Source organism: Amborella trichopoda, chromosome 3 (genome assembly GCF_054954075.1).
Source record: "Amborella trichopoda isolate Santa Cruz 75 chromosome 3, AtrichopodaSantaCruz75HAP2 v2.0, whole genome shotgun sequence".
NCBI classification, from domain to species: Eukaryota; Viridiplantae; Streptophyta; class Magnoliopsida; order Amborellales; family Amborellaceae; genus Amborella; species Amborella trichopoda.
Genome location: NC_142338.1, coordinates 41,694,854 through 41,702,140, shown reverse-complemented (window position 1 = coordinate 41,702,140; position 7,287 = coordinate 41,694,854).

Here is a 7,287-nt window from a genome sequence, read left to right as displayed (position 1 = left end):
GTCGAGGAGACATTGGATGTCAAAATGGGTTTCGAGAAAGACCCAAAAATAACCAAGGTCGGGAGGTCCCTGTCATCCAAAGAACGAGATAAGATGGTAGCCTTCCTCAAAAAATTCTAGGATGTCTATGCTTGGTCTTACAGCGACATGCTTGGACTGAATCTTGCCCTAGTTGAGCATCATCTCAACATACGGGATGAGTTGAATCCTATTAAACAAAAGGCCCAGCGATTAAAGGCACACTTGAAACTTAAAACCAATGAGGAAATAGGCAAACTTTTAAAGAATCCTATTAAACAAAAGGCCCAGCGATTAAAGGCACACTTGAAACTTAAAACCAATGAGGAAATAGGCAAACTTTTAAAGGCAATGATATGATAGCATATCCAATGATATGATAGCATATCCTTCAACAACGGGATTGACTGTTGAAATATTCTCCAAGCATGTGACCATGATGAGACTTAAATAAATTTTTTTGTTTTCCCCAAGATGCATCTTTTGAATACTACAAAGCCTTCTAGCGAAGCATGTCGCATTGAGTAAAACCTTAAATGAGCAAAACCTTGTTGCTTAGCAACGTTGGTGCATTCGGCCTTTTGGCCAAGTGGGAGTGTTGGAGTATGGCCACTAAACCACCATAGTGTTCGTGGTCCATCTCTTATCTTTTATTTTTAAATGTATTTAATTTAATTTAATTTAATTATATTAAATATTTGTTATAACAGTCTCATTGCATTCAAATCCTTTGACTATCTTTTTATAATAAATTTCATTTTTTTTCTTTTTCTTAACCACCTATCAATGATATTCTAACGGTCACATTATACTAAATGTTTTTATTTGGGAGAGAGAATGATAGAAAAGGGAAGGCTAAGCTATTGATATGAACAGAGAGAAATCTAGACCATTGGATGCAAAACTTGACATATGTGGCAATGCGATAAGCTTCAATGCTTATAAAATAAACTCACTCACTCATTATAGGACCAAGAAAAAAAAATTTCATAGTCATTGCACATCTCTGTAGTTATCCATAAGCTTTATAGCAAAATTCTTTTTTCATATCTATCTTTTTCTTTATAATTTTCAATCGAATCTTTTTTTTAAAATTATTTTTTCATCAAAGAAGCTCACTACTTTGAAGACTTTCAAATACTGATATATAAGCAAATTAGATTTTTAGAAGAAAGTGAGCAAGAGGAACCACCAGACCCTAGGACAAGTGATGTTAAATGCTCTTTTAAAGTTGATTTGACTTCTAAGTTGTAGGAGCCTAGAAGGAGTACTAGAGAAATTGAAAAAGCTAGTTATTTAGATTATTATGTTCATTATAATGAATTGAGTGAAATGCCCAATAATTTAAAAAAGCTATTAGCTCACATGAAATTAATAGTTGGCTAGAAGATATGAAGGATTAATATGAGTTCCTAATGAGCAATAAAACATGGGTGATACTAAATTTGTCTTCAGATATAAAGGCAATCGGTTGTAAGTGGGTGTACCCTAAGAAATTGAACTTCAATGGTAATATTGAAAGAAATAAAACTAGGTTAGTGCTAAGGGGTTTAGCCAAAAGGAAGAAATTGATTTTCAATAAACCTTTTCATCTATAGCAAGAAAATCTTCAATGAGAATACTATTTGCAATAGCAAATCATTATGATTTTGAGGTTCATCAAATGAAAGTAAAGTCTGTATTTTTAAGAGTTGAACTACATAAGAAAATCGACACAACTCAACCTGAAGGTTTTGAATTTCAATGTCAAGAAGATAAAGTATGCAAACTAATTAAATCACTTTGGGGACGTTTAGATATTAGGGTATCCAAAACCATGTTTTGTATGTCGAGGCTACTTGCATAAAATATGTTTGGCAACGTTTTTTTTATATATAACCATGTTTTCTGTAATCAAGAAAGAGGGTCAAAACATGGGTACACAAAATCAAGAAAAAATTGGGTTATCCAAAATATGACTGTGTAAGCATGACAGAGGGAATACAATATAATACAATTGATGATAATACTATTTTCACGTACCGAAGTTGCCCATTTTATTAAATACTATTAATTATACCAAAACATCCCCACAAATTAGAGAGAGAAATTATCTCAAATTTTAATTTTTAGAGAGAGAAACTATATCAAATTTCAAGTTTTAGAGAGACAAAGTATCTTAAATTTTAGAGAGAAATTATATCGATTTTTAGAGAGAAAAATTACCTAAAGATTTTTAGAGAGAAACCTTCTAAAAACATTTTGAGATAGAAATTACATTAAATTCTAAGTTTTAGATAGATAACGTATCTTAAAATCTTAGAGAGAGAAACTATAGAAAATTTTAAAGAGAGAAAGGATCTGACATTTTTTAGAGAGAAACTAGCTCAAGAATTTTAGAGAGATAAACTATCTCAAATTTCAAGTTTTAGAGAGAAAACGTATCTTAAAATTTTAGAGAGGGAAATTGCCTAAAATTTTAGAGAGAATAACTATCTCAAAAATTTTAGAGGGAGAAAGTATCTCAAATTTTAAGTTTTAGATCGAGAAAGTACCTTAAAATTTTAAAGAGAGAAACTACCCGAATGTTTTTGGAGATATAAAACTATCTCAAATTTTTTAGAGAGAGAAACTATCTCAAAATTCAAGTTTAAGAGAGAAAGCATACCTTAAAATTTTAGAAAGAGAAACTATATTCAATTTTAGAGAGAAAAATTGCCTCCAAATTTGTAGAGGAAAAATGTGTCAAAAATTTTCGAGAGAGAAAATATCTCAAATTTTAAGGTTTAGATAGAAATTATCTTAAAATTATAGAGAGAGAAACTATATCAAATTTTAAAGAGAAAAACTATCCAAATTTTTTAGAGAGAGAAACTATATCAAATTTCAGGTTTTAAAGAGAAAACATATCTTAAAATTTAAGAGAGAAACTATATCAAATTTTATTGAGAGAAATTGCTTGAAAAGTTTTGGAGAGAAAAACTATTTCAAGTTTTAGAGAGAGTATCACAAAATTTTAGAGAGTGTAACTATATCGAATTTTAGATAGAGAAACTACCTAAACTTCTTAGAGAGAAAAAATGTCTCAAAATTTTTAGAGAGATAAACTATCTTAAATTTTTAATTTTTAAAGAGAGAGACTTTATTAAAATTTTTAGAGATAAAACGTATCTCAAATTTTAAGTTTTAGATAGTGTTAAAATTTTTTAGAGTGAATCTATATCAAATTTTAGAGAGAAAAACTACCTAATATTGTTTGGAGAGAGAAACTATCTCAAAAATTTTAGTTTTAGAGAGGGAAAGTATCTTAAAATTTTCGTGAGAAAAACTGTATCAAATTTTAGAGAGAGAAACTACCTGAAAATTCTTGGAGAGAGAAACTATATCAAATTTTAATTTTCAGAGAATAATTATCTCAAATTTTTTAGACAGAGAAACTATCTCAAAATTTCAAGTTTGATATATTCTCTATTTGTGTGCAAAGGCAAACCAGAATAAACAAAAAATGATCCAAACATGAGATTTGCGTAACTTGGGTTCCCTTGGGTTCCCTTCAAAGTCATCCAAACAAGTCTTGTTTGAGTAACCAAATTTTTTTAAAAATAATAAGGTTTTGATTCAAAACCTTGGTTTGTTAACCCATAGAGCCAAAAGAGCCTTTTATGGTTTAAAGGAGTCCTCAAGGCAGTAGTATTTAATGTTTACAATTCATATAAAATATGGGTTCAATAATATAATTATTGATTATTACTACGTATATACCCAATACAATGGGCGTATACATTTTATTTTGGTCTTGTATTTGGATAATATAATTTTAATTGGGAGTGATGCAAAAGCCTTTCATGATTGTAAAGAGTGGTTATTCTCCAAATTCGAGATGAATAAAATGGGACAAGTAGATAATATCTTAAGAATCAAAGTGACGAGATATAGAAATAAAAGATTGTTAGTTATTAATAAAGATTACTATACTCTTATGATATTAAAGAATTTTATTATGGTGAACTCTAAATCTATGGCCACCCCGCTTGATAAAAATTGTGAAGTATCTAAAGAAATGTGTCCTAAAAGTGACAAAGAAAAGAAAATTAATGAAGAAATACCCTTATGCATAAGCTATTAGTTCTTTTAACTATTTGATGAATTGTGTTAGATCAGATATAGCTTATGCAGTGGTAGCTGCTAGTAGATTTATGGCTAACCATGATATTTAACATTGGAAATTGGTAAAAAGGTTATTTAGCTATATAAAAAGGACATATAATTATAGTTTATGTTATGGAAATAAGGATCTAATCTTAGACGGCTATAGTGATGCAACTCTAGGATAAAATATTGACGATTATAAATCTACATCAGGATAGGTGTTTACATTTGATGGAGCATGTATATCTTAGGAAAGTAAAAAGTAAAAATATATCTCACATTTCACTATAGGAGTTGCATATATTGCTTTATATCATGCTTCAAGAGAAGCGATATTATTAAGGTACTTTCTTAGTGACATGTCACTAGTCAAGTTTGATTACACGCTCTCCATAACTCATTGTAATAATCAAGCAACACTAGTCATTTCTAAACACCCAACATATCATGGCAAGTCAAAATATATTAAGAAAAAATACCACTGAAAGAGAATATGTGGAAAACAAAGAAATAAAAGTTAGATATCTTATAACTCAATTGATGATTACTGATCCAACGAAGGGTACTCATGTGGACCTATTTGTGATAAGTGTACTTACCATAGTACTCAAACACATAGATGAGTCACAAGAATATCAACCTCAGTGGCATATTGATGCGTGAGTAGCATATTGGAGCTTTAGTGGTTGTTATATCGTATCATGGATAACTTTTATGGTTGGATTAAACCTTATAACGATCATGTGATTACCTACCTTTGTGGCATTCTAAGTCTTTGTAACTCGATGACGCCTGTGTGGCATTTCAGGTTATAGCTTGATGACGCCTGTGTGGCAAGAGCATCCGAGAGATGCTATGGTGTCTTAGTGATACACTGGTTTTTTTGTAATCTACTAGCCTGTGTGACATGAGATGCACTGGTATGTTAATGATGCACTGGTATGTTAATGATACAGTGCTTTTTTTGTGATCTACTAGCCTATGTGGGTGATGCTCTGAGTATTTATGGGGAATTGGACCTTCGCGGTTCGTCCTTGTTATTTGCCAGTATGGATATTTCGGCAATTGAGGATCTCTTAGTGAGATGCATCTCTTTGTGGGATTATATGATAACAACTGCACCAATAAACTCTCAAGATTTTTGTAATGGGTGCCTGTATGTCCTCGGCAGTGTGAATATGTAACACATTTTATTGTTGGGTACCTATTGACATAGTATGTTGATCTAGAAGCCTATGCATGAAGTTCATAATATGGTTGATGATCACGCAATACGTCACGACTTGTAATAAAATTGGGAAAGTGTATGGTTGGTGTTGTTGAGTTGATGGAATGTATATGTGGATGGACTACGTATTGCTTGAGGACATACAACTCAAGTGATCATGAGGAGCACCTCATTCCAGTGGGTAAATGATTTTGTCAAGAAAGAAAAAAAAAATGTCCAAAACAATAGGGGAATGTTGGCACGAATTCTTTTCGCCATATTAAGACCTTTTCTTATTACCAAAATACCCTGGCATTATTATTATTTATTTTGTATGTATTTTTTTGCCAAGTATTAAAAGAAAAACTCATTCCCAAAAATTCACCTATTGGAATTTTGAGGCTTAAAAAGAAATATGGGTTGGGAGAGAAAGTTAAGGTGTTTTAGTCTCTCTCTCACTAACTATGAATCATATCTCTCTCTTTAAATATTTTAAAGGTGTCTTGGTCACAAGGGAGCACCCAAAAGTCTGACAAGGTGACTCCAAGACAAGTCACTGCTAAGCCTAATTCCATGCACCATTATCCTTTAGTTTCTCTCTCTAACCGAAGATCTTTAAAGTGCCTTTTTTGTACAGCAAACTTGGCTGATCTCCAGCAAGGTTTTTTGCAACTTATGTCTATTTTCCATGCTCGTTTGGTGGCTGATATATTGGTGAGAGATTTCCTTTCTTTCTCCTTTTCTATTTCCAGGTTATCAATACAAGTTTAGGGGAAAATGCTCAGAGGATGGAGTATATATTTGGGCATGCTGCTATAATTTGGGAGCTCATTTAGATGTTATTTACATGTTTGATTTGTTATTATTGAGTGCATAACACTAGATGCATGCAATCTGCTTTTTGAGCTAAGTGATTCTATCTACACAGATTTTAAAACACATTTGGTGGCTAAATATTCTGCTACTAGCCTTTCCATAAGAATCCAAGGAATTATGTCGTTCCCTAGAAACCATACCATTCAATACCAAAATTTACCGGGTGAGGTTCGTGGAAGGTACCCACCTTATATTACAAGTAAGGCGCACCTTTAAGTTGCCCGAAGACGTAGTTCCGATATTAGAAACCTTAGGGTGACTTGAAAATCAATATTAACCCTGATTATAAAATTTAAAATTTCAAAAATGGTACATATCAAACATATCTATAAACATTTGAAAATATACTATCCAGATAACTAGCTATAAGATGCCTTATTCGTAGGATTTTGAAATTAGTTTTTCTTTATATCTATACATCTTGAAGACAAGATGATCAATTCGGAGGAATTCTAACCTCAAAGCACTCTTTTTTACTAGATTTTTGAAGTGCACCTAACTTCTATAGTATCAGGTTGCAACCTCGTAAAACCTTTTCTAAAAACTTTTGGAAGAAAAATCCATAAAGTAGCGGGAGAAGTACCTTCCTAAATTGCTCAATTATGGCACAAAGAACATCATTAATGTTTTAAAAAATGTACAAAGAATTCTTGGATTTCTTTTTCTAGGAGTAAGAATCATCGGATAGCAGGGTCTGAGATGTGTCTTGATTTACAGACACTATCTATTTTCAGTAATCTAAGCAAAATTGGCATGGTAAGATCCAATTAATAATCTATTTTCAGTAATCTAAGCAAAATTGGCATAATAAGACCCAATTAATAAATGTGACTGAAATATATGAGGGATTTAAATTTTCTCTTAACCCGTCTCAATCCCAAGTAAAAGAGGTGGGTTGCACTCTAAGTAAACAACAAACGTAAAACTTTGCTATATCATATCGTGAATCCTCAACTTATATATTATATACTTGCTAAGAGTAGAGCCTTTACCTATATATTATATACTTACTGAAAATATGGCCTTTGATACAGAAAAATGAAAAAACAAAATTTATA